This window comes from Oncorhynchus keta, chromosome 20, assembly GCF_023373465.1.
Source record: "Oncorhynchus keta strain PuntledgeMale-10-30-2019 chromosome 20, Oket_V2, whole genome shotgun sequence".
Classification (NCBI taxonomy): Eukaryota; Metazoa; Chordata; class Actinopteri; order Salmoniformes; family Salmonidae; genus Oncorhynchus; species Oncorhynchus keta.
In genome coordinates, this window is record NC_068440.1 from 27616808 (window position 1) to 27627735 (window position 10928).

Below are 10928 nucleotides of genomic sequence, written 5' to 3' on the forward strand. Positions count from 1 at the left end.
GAAACATTTGAAGACCATTATCTTCAGGTTCAAGGAACTGCTACGGGATTGTCAGTTGTGCCCAATTATGCAAATGTGTTTATGGTCTCGTACCGAACGGGGAAATTTGAGTTGGACATTTTTTATATGGTCATAATCTTCTATTCTAAGTTAATCAAAGTGTTTTATGAAATCGATGACATCTTTTTTTCATTTGGTCAGGTAATGATCTTAAATTGGAGGAATTTTTTACATACATGAATTCATTAATGCCATCCATTAAATTATGTTAGTATCCGATAAAGAACATGTTTCCTTTTTGGAAAGATGGCAACTGCTTGCACACTGAGGTGTATAGAAAAGAACCGGATTGAAATACCTTTCTTCATTTCAACAGTTATCATACATTTTTATTTTTATTTTACCATAGCCAACTCCTTTCGCATTAGGCACATTTGTGACTGATTTCTCATTCAATGTACATGCCAAAGATTTCTGTGAACGATTCTAAACAAGAGGGTATAAAGAGTCATTATTGGAAAATTGCCTTTAGAGAGTAAGACAAGCGGAATGCATTATTGCAACCACATCAAAGGAATCCCTCTCCTCTCTCAGCAACTTTGGTGTTGTCACGGCTGTTGAAGGAAGAGGACCAAGGTGCAGCATGGTGAGCGTATATTTTCTTTTTATTATAAAAATGATGCCGAACAAAACAATAAACACTACAAAAACAAACTGTGAAGCTAAAGGCTAAGTGCCCTAAACAAAGTCAACTTCCCACAAAGACAGGTGGGAAAAAGGGCTACCTAAGTATGGTTCTCAATCAGAGACAACGATAGACCGCTGTCCCTGATGGAGAACCCTACCTGGCCAAAACATAGAAAAACAAATAATAGAATACCCACCCCAACTCACACCCTGACCAAACCAAAATAGAGACATAAACAGGATCTCTAAGGTCAGGGCGTGACAGTTGTCCACCTACAGTTCTATTTCAAGGTCGATCAAGGAGGTGGTTAATTGACATTGGCACATATCACACAGTTACCCCAGCTTTGGTAAAGCGTCTGTATCCCCTCTGAGGTTTTGCTATAAGAGACCCTCAAATTTAAGGGATTGTTTAGTTGACTCATATTGGCCTATGGAAAAAAGCATCACATTTTATGTGTATCGTTCCTGATCGCAGTTTCCCTTGTCACGACTGTGTCCACTGTTATGCTGTGATCAGAGGGAACTTTCTTATCCATCCCAAACCGGGTGAGAGGATAAAGGTTTGAGTTAGAATAGCATGTAACACAAAATATGTTGTATATCTCCTTAAGTGTTCCTGTCACTTTTATTATGTGGATAAGACCAAATGTGGAGTTACGACAAGGATATGTGAGCATAAGAGCTCCTTTCGCAACCATGAGGAAAAAATCACCTGTTGCGAGGCATTTCAAGAGCCATAATCATGAACTAAGTGCCTTACTTTATATGGGTATTGAATTGGTGAAGGCGCCATATAGGGGAGGATATGGGGATAAATGACTTCTCCAAAGAGAGATACGGTACATTCGGAAAGTATTCAGACCCCTTGACTTTTTCCACATTTTGTTACATTACAGCCTTATTCTAAAATGTATAAAATAGTAGATTCCCCCTCATCAATCTATACACAATACCCCATAATGACAAAGCAAACACAGGTTTTTATACATTTTTCACAAACTTTACTCTGTACCTTGTTGAAGCACCTTTGGCAGCGATTAAAGCCTCGAGTCTTCTTGGGTATGACGCTACAAGCTTGGCACACCTGTATTTGGGGAGTTTCACCCATTCCTATCTGCATATCCTCTCAAGCTCTGTCAGGTTGGATGGGGAGCGTTGCTGCACATGTAACAGATGTAAATCGTACTCTCCTCGCGTTGTGTTTTGTCCAAATAAATCATCCCAGCCAGTGATCCCAGTTGAGCATTATTTATTTCTGTTGTTAAATAGGAAACAGCACGTTAGTTGTGCAGGGCTTAACGATGTTGATGGCTGTCGATGGTAAAATCTGTAGCATGAAAACAACTGTTAGCAGTGGGTATATGTGACCATTACATCGGTGTATGCTAGCTAACACACTTATTTACAGCATTCATATGCCAAAGCACATCCCAGAAAGACCCTCACAGGTACCATATACCCACACATGTATAAATCAGTAATGTACAGCAAACTTGTACACATTGTAAAATAGAAAACAGTATTCAGAACGTGATCTACCCCTTGCATCACATTTTCATACTAGGGAGACCTAACATTCGCAATCTCCCCCTATCTGCATGCGGGGCCACTCACAACACGCCTTGTTGTCATCAGAGTTGAACCATCCAATAAGAATGCTTGAACATTGAATACACCTTTCTTTAGAGGTAAGTGGAAACATAACCACCCCTGTTACAAACAGCTCTTTTCAAGTCTCTCCAGAGATGTTTGATCGGGTTCAAATTCAGGCTCTGGCTGGGCCAGCTCTAGGATGAGTCTTGGTGGTTCCGAACTTCTTCCATTTAAGAATGATGGAGGCCACTATGTTCTTGGGGACCTTCAATGCTGCAGACATTTTTTGGTACCCTTCCCCAAATCTGTGCCTCGACACAATCCTGTCTCAGAGCTCTACGGTTTTTGCTCTGAAATGCAGGCTGTGGAACTTTATCTAGACAAGTGTGTGCCTTTCCAAATCATGTCCAATCAATTGAATTTACCACAGGTGGACTTCAATCAAGTTGTAGAAACATTTCAAAGATGATCAATGCAAACAGGATGCACCTGAGCTAAATTTCGAGTCTCGTAGCAAAGGGTCTGAATACTTATGTAAATACGTTTTTTACAGTTCCAAAAAACTGTTTTTGCTTAGTCATTATGGGGTATTGTGTGTAGATTACTGAGGATTTGTTTTTATTTAATCAAATTTAGAATAAGGCTGTTAAGTAACGTTATTTTGAAAAAGTCAAGGGGTCTGAATACTTTCCGAAGGATAGACTGCTTGGGCACTCTTGCCCCAGCAGGCCTTACTGATGAATTTTCTTTTTTTTTTGTAGTAGTAGATTTTTTTGTAGTAGGTTATAAGTAGGCCAAACATTTAGGTAATGACATAATCATGTATTTGTATCGTGTGTATATCTTTTTAATTGATTTTCATGTCCGTCCGTCCGTCCGTCCGTCCCCCCGTCCCCCCCCAACTCCCTCTCCTGGGATCTCTTGATTTGGGCGAATACTGGTATTCTTGTTGTGACATTGATTGCCATTGCCTTGCACACTGAAGAAGGGCTCATATCAGAACGTTCGTGCAGCAACAAACATTTAAATGTAGGTTTATTTACCTGAGTGCTGTCCTATTTATGTTCTTTTGACTAATATCATAGACTAATATTTGGTGCTAATTCACCAGTTGGAGAAGTGGAAACTCAAAACACATTAACTAGATCCCTACCTCCTCAATATAATTTTCACTTGCAGTAGCAATGTTTGAATCTAACAGTAAAGTAATGACTAATGTCCTGAAATAACATTGCTGCCATAGCCTAATACCCAATGAGGCCGTTGTAATCAGGCGGCCGACGCACTTGCAATGGCCAATGCTCAAATCCATATCAATATCTCGGTTGTAAAATAGACAGCTGAGAAATAAAAAACATTACACCTGCACAAAGGTGAGAACATACTCTCTTCAACTGTGACAAGTATTACTAAGGATATATGTGTTTTTCTTAAAGCTAGGATCAGAACACGTTTGTTTTCTACAGGAGCGCAGTGGGAAAGGGTGCAAAAAATGTCTCGCTCAATATCACTGCAGCAGGCCCAAGTGAAACAGGAAATGGGCAGGGCAGACACTTCCATTAGAGGAATTATGAATCTTTTGCTTTATTGTTTGACCAAATAATTGAATAGCTAAATAGTTGACTTGCTAGCTAACGAGTGCGCTAAATAGCCAAGCTACAAGCAATGTTTCAAATTGGCTATCTATTTTGTAGCCTACCTTACTGTCTGCTCGCTCATCTGTCATCATCTGACTTGCAGTGGCACATGCACACACAGAGTCGTAAGCGACATGTGGAGCGCTCTAGCATCTTGAAAATGCGCCTCGGTAGGAGTAGGCTGTCATTTGATCTAAAGACATTTTGTACAGATTTTTGCCTTGGTGGCAACCATTAAGCAGCTGCGGAAACACTGTCGCATTTTTTAAGACTTAGGACCTGCGGACACCTTGTGAACTGAGTGTATGGTTGGTGTAATGTGTGTGTGTGTGTGTGAACCCAAGATGATTGTGAAATAAAACTTAAAAAACGTTAACCATTATAACTTTATCTGTGAGGTGACCTGGGATCTCAGGACCTTGCTTTTTTTTTTAAACAGGTGTTTTCGGTAAATAAAAAACTGTTTACAAAATGAAATTGTGTTTTAAGTGTTGACATGCATTTACTAGCCTACGTCTCTGGAGAGAACAAAAGAATCCATTGTGTGAAATGTGTCATTCAAAAGATGGAGATGTATTCTAACACATGTACAGTAAGAGAACATGCCCCCTAGTTACAGTATAACTGAACATGTGGAAAACTCACATTGTGACAACTACTAGTTGAGGATTTGGGAGGAGACGGAATTGTTGGTGCTTTGGTGTCAACCAAAAAATGTAAACACGAAAACCCATTGCTTCTTCTCAGCTAAATGGCACAAAGCAGGTCAATACATTTCTAGCTCCCTTAGGGCTCTATTCAGTCGGTATCGCTGAAGACGTACAGATTGCGTGATAGAAATGTAAAGGTCATTTCTGATTGAGCCGCCATGCAGTCTCTGCTAACATGGGGATATTGACTTTAAATTTCAATCACACTAACAATGCAATTCCGCGATACGGACTGAATAGAGCCATGAGTTCCTATGATATATCACTCAGGGCATCTGACAACAGAATTTATCAACAGTCATTTTTTGTTGTTGTTATGATTTACTGTCTGTCGATTTGGGAGTAAAGGGGGAGTTTCTCCACCTTTGGGGACCACTTTTCTATCTGCACTCAAAGGATATTTGTTGCAGGGCTCATTATTAATTGTTCGGTTCCATTTCATCTCTCAGCAGAGCCACATAAGTCATCGATTTGTTCACCTTTGTGTCTGTATAGCCTCTCCCGAGGAGTGTACATTGCACTGTTTAGGCTTACATCTGTTAGTGTCAATTGTCTAATAAAAAGCCAATCAGTCTGGCACTTCAATTTAGCAAGCATATTGCTGTCCATCTGTAATTATTGGTACAGCAGTGGTGATTTTAGCATGTAAATCTTGGTGGGGCAAACTCTACATATCTTTTTTTAGATGCATGCCAGCAAAGCCACTAAACAGTACATAAATTGTAGTGGCGATCTTAGCATGTAAATCTTGGGGGACAAACTCCCAATTTTTGTTTAGATGTATGCCAGTAAAGCCACAACACTAAACAATAGATTAAATGCACTATAATGGTGAGAAACGCTGCCCACAAACTGTTAGGGCCTACATAAAGCTGTCCCAACAGCAGAGCTTTCTTTTCAGCACCATGGAGTGAATCCTTATCACTGCTACACCTGGCCATCAGTGGAGCCTTGTCTGGCGCTGAAAGAGTTCATTCAGCCTCATTTACTGCCTTTTTAAAAAGCTTAGCTGAAATGACTGACTTGCTTAAATAAACGTGGTTTCTACTGACAATTGAGATGTACAAACTATGGCATAAGGGAACGATGAGCGCATAAGAGGCGATCCGTAGTTTCACTAAAGACATTAATGAGCGAGCTAGGACGACGTAGTCAATATAACTATTTGTTTAGCACTTTTGAAATGTACAGCGACAAAATTCTGAACATTGGCCGTTCTAACAGTATTTTCCCTGTGCACCAAGTCAGAACCGTAGGATAAATAAAGAGGGCATATAAACAGGCAATGAAAGCTCTTACAGTATTTGATGACAATTCTCTAAAACAGGCTATAGGCTGCATGTACACCACCAAGTCAGAACATTAGGCTAAGTTATGAGGGGGAAAGGGACCACAATTAGGGTGAGGCACATGGGCTACTAACAGCTTACTACACACACTAAGTATTACTTTCTTAGCTACAGTATACATATCTCCCTGGCATATTACATTTTTTATGCAGCGGCATACAATACATTTCTGGAGTCACCTTGTTGTGCTGTGCTCACTTGAACAGAAAGATGGTGCGGCGGTCCTTCTTGTGGGCAAATTCCGAGTTGGATGACCATTCAAAACCTATTTTCCCAGTCGGAGCTCGTGGTTTTCTGAATCACCAGTTGTCTTGAACTCACTGAAGTCTGAGATTTCCAGTTGTTTTGAATGGGGCAGAAGTCATGCTGGATTGACAGCATGACCAGTGTATTCAACATTTTCTGGCCTATGGTGTTGCGTGTGAATGTTTATCCTAATGTTTATCTTAAGCTTGGAAAATGAAACCCAGACTTGGACCACGCACCCCCTCCACTGAATAGCAGGCAGGAGCCACTGATTCCTTCCATACCACTCATTGTTGAATTTGACATTTCCAACTTGTGTAATGTTTATGTCCAATGTCCGATGAGCATCGATACATTTTATCTATCATTTCTATTCATATGACAAGTGTCTGTGTGCCACCCTTTTCCTTGATGACAGCTTTGCGCACTCCTGGCATTCTGTCAATCAACTTCACCTGGAATGCTTTTCCAACAGTCTTGAAGGAGTTCTCACATATGCTGAGCACTTGTTTTATGCTTTTCCTTTACTCTGTGATCCAACTCATCCCAAACCATCTCAATTGGGTTGAGGTTGGGTGATTATGGAGGCCCGGTCATCTGATGCAGCACTCCATCACTCTCCTTCTTGGTTAACCTCTTGAAGATAGGGGGCACTATTTTTATGTTTGGAAAAATAATGATCCTGTCACACCCTGACCATAGTTTGCTTTGTATGTTTCTATGTTTTGGTTGGTCAGGGTGTGATCTGAGTGGGCATTCTATGTTACATGTCTAGTTTGTCTAGTTCTATGTTTGGCCTGATATGGTTCTCAATCAGAGGCAGGTGTTAGTCATTGTCTCTGATTGGGAACCATATTTAGGTAGCCTGGGTTTCACTGTGTGTTTGTGGGTGATTGTTCCTGTCTCTGTTTTGCACCAGATAGGGCTGTTTTTGGTTTTCCAACGTTTATTGTTTTTGTAGTGTTCGTGTTTATCTTTTGTTATTAAACATGAATCAAAGAAACCATGCTGCATTTTGGTCCGCCTCCATTTCACCACAGGAATACTGTTACAGTTCCCAAGGTAAATTTCTCAGGACCAGATGCTAGAATATGCATATAATTGACAGATTAGGATAGAAAACACTCTAAAGTTTCCAAAACTGTCAACATTTTGTCTGTGAGTTAAACAGAACTGATATTGCAGGCTACAACCTGAGGAAAATCCAATCAGGAAGTTCCCCTGTTTTTGAAACCTCTCTGTTGTTATGCATCCCTATTACCTATTTAAAGGGATATCAACCAGATTCCTTTTTCTATGGCTTCCCTAAGGTGTCAACAGCCTTTAGACCTAGTTTCAGGTTTTTATTTTGAACAATGAGCGTGAACGACCACATTGCGTAAGTGGATAGGTGGGGGCTCTCAGAGTGAGTTGTGCGCAAAAGTGAAAGGTGGCCATTGTTACTCCCGGTCCTAGTGAAAAGCCAACTGTCCTGGTTGATATATTATCAAATAGATATTTGAAAAACACCCTGAGGATTGATTATAAAAAGCGTTTGACATTTTTCTGTGGACATTATGGATATAATTTGGATTTTTTTGTCTGCGTTGTTGTGACCGCTCTTTCCGGTGGATTCCTGGGCATAACGCACCAAACTAACAGAGGTATTTGGATATAAAAAATATCTTCATGGAACAAAAGGAACATTTGTTGTCTAACTGGGAGTCTCGTGAGTGAAAACATCCGAAGATCATCAAAGGTAAACGATTAATTTGATTGCTTTTCTGATTTTCCTGACCAAGTTACCTGATGCTAGGTGTACTTATTGTTTTGTTGAGCGATCGATAAACTTACACAAACGCTTGTATTGCTTTCACTGTAAAGCATAATTTCACAATCTGGGACAACAGGTGGATTAACAAAAGGCTAAACTGTGTTTTGCAATATTGCACTTGTGATTTCATGAATATTTTCGAGTAATATTATTTGACTGTGGCGCTATGTTATTCAGCGTTGCTGATGACAATTATACCGGATCCGGGATGGGTGGTTCAGAGAGGTTAAATAGCCCGTACACAGCCTGGAGGTGTGTTGGGTCATTGTCCTGTTGAAAAACAAATGATCGTCCTACTAACAGCAAACCAGATGGGATGGCGTATCGCTGCAGAATGCTGTGGTAGTCGTGCTGGTTAAGTGTGCCTTGAAATCTAAATAAATCATGACAGTGTCACCAGCAAAGCACCCTCACACCTCCTCCTCCATGCTTCACAGTTCACCTACTCTGCATCTCAGAAGGACATGGCAGTTGGAACCAAAAATCTCTAATTCGAACTCATCAGACCAAAGGACAGATAAACACCGGTCTAATGTCCATTGCTTATGTTTCTTGGACCAAGCAAGTCTTCTTGTTGTGACGCGACTATCATTAATATGATGACTGCTATTCATTGAATAATTACCTCCTATGTTTATTTAATACTCAATTAAATTAGTCATGTAACAATTAATTCATTAGTAATTATGTTTCCTGAATTAACTCAAGAATATATGGATATCATACCAGTCATCAATTATTTCCTCATATCAGTCTCATTCTGAGTGTTGCATAATCCTTGGATATCTGCACAAACACTAGCCTAAGTGATGAATCGGCGATACACAAATTGGCTTAATTATTTATTTTCTAACTAAACAATCACACATAATTACATAAATACACACACACGGTATAGGTTATATAGATTGCTAACATAATGCAATGAAAAGTCCCTGGTGGACTAACCCGATATGACGGCTTGTTACACAATGGAAAGAGGTGGGGAAAGACAAAGAGCGGGAGAGACAAAGACTACGAGACCAGAAACTTTACATACTAACTGCCGACTGGGAATGATTTGGTCTAGTCTTCAACTTCTTCACTCGTCGAGAGTTTCAGAGGGTCTTACCATTTTCTGGTCTTGTAGTTTTAACCATTTTGTGACATCCGGCTTAAACCATCCGCCTGCTTGGTCTAATGTACATTTCGTTACGAGTCCTTGAAAGCACTCCAGCCTGAAAGGCGGTTCCATCATGTTGACACAAACTCTGAGCTCACTTGGGCATAGCTACTGACTGGCACAAGTTTTGCAAGAAAAACAATTCTCATTTAGAAGGCCAAAATCACATTTCTATCTTTTCACAAAGAATTTCATATTAAATCATAAGTTTACAACATTTAGATGTAAATCTGAATATATATATATATATATATATATATATTGTGAAAGCTTTTAAAGTTACAATGTTTCCGTCATAACGTATTTCTGATAATTTTAATGACATCACAAAATAGACATTAATTATCTATATTCCATCTGTCATAATTCCCAATATTTGGATTTTGAAATATATTGTCCCAATGTTGATTGTTTGATGTTTGAAGTTTTTAACTTCTCCATACTGCAGGGGCAAGAGAGAGAAAGTTTATGACTGGTCGTTAAGTCATAACTCCCCCAGGAGAGGGGGTTCTGGCTATCTTCTAACATTTGCCTAGCCGATGAGTCCTTTGATTTCCTCTCCAAGGAGAGTCATGACATTCTTATTGATGTCCTTTAGTAGTGGTTTCTTTGCAGCAATTCGACCATGAAGACCTGATTCACGCAGTCTCCTCTGAACAGTTGATCTTGAAATGTGTCTGTTACTTGAACCCAGTGAAGCATTTATTTAGGCTGCAATTTCTGAGGCTGGTAACTCTAATGAACTTATCCTCTGCAACAGAAGTAACTCTGGGTCTTCCTTTCCTGTGGCGGTCCTCATGAGAGCCAGTTTCATCATGGCACTTCATGGTTTTTGCAACTGCACTTGAAGAAACTTTCAAAGTTCTTGAAACTTTCAAGATTGACTGAACTTCATGTCTTAAAGTAATGATGGACTGTCGTTTCTCTTTGCTTATTTGAGCTGTTCTTGCCATAATATAGACTTGGTCTTTTACCAAATAGTCTATCTTCTGTGTACCAACCCTACCTTGTCACAACACAACTGATTGCCTCAAACGCATTAAGAAGAAAAAATATTCCACAAATTATCTTTTAACAAGGCATACCTGTTAATTGAAATGCATTCCAGGGGTACTACCTCATGAAGCTGGTAGAGAGAATGCCAAGAGTGTCCAAAGCGGTCATCAAGGCAAAGGGTGGCTACTGAAGAATATAAAATGTATTTAGATTTTTTTTACACTTTTTTGGTGAAAACATGATTTCATAGTTTTGATGTCTTCACTATTATTCTACAATGTAGAAAATAGTAAAACTAAAGAAAAACCATTGAATGAGTATGTGTGTCCAAACTTTTGACTAGTACTGTATATAAAAAATATGAACTAGCTAGCGTCAGCCAAGTTATTTTGTTAACTACCTTGATGTTGCAAGTCCCCTCAGCCTCGCAACAGTTTCAAATTTGAACTTAGAAAATTCAGACTGCGACAAGATTCATCTGATGCCTTCCAAATGTAAAATATTATACTGCTCCCTCGATCTCGAGACGCTTGAGAATGCTTACATGCTGACCACACCGCTCGCATTACGTGCACGAGCGTTGCAAAATAAATGTCCACATACATGTTATTCAATAATTTCATCCAAACTGCTTGCGCGCTTCAATGAGCGTCCGGTCTAAAATAGAACTTGGTTCTATTTTTTGACACATGAGTCGCTGCAAGTCCCGCCTCCTCATTGGGTTTTAGGAGC

General features: G+C 39.7%; 1 protein-coding gene across 1 annotated transcript in view; it reads left to right on the forward strand.

Moving 5' to 3' along the window:
• The window catches only part of LOC118398987 (tax1-binding protein 1 homolog A-like), a 259070-nt gene that overhangs the window by 91886 nt on the left and 156256 nt on the right, over positions 1 to 10928 (forward strand).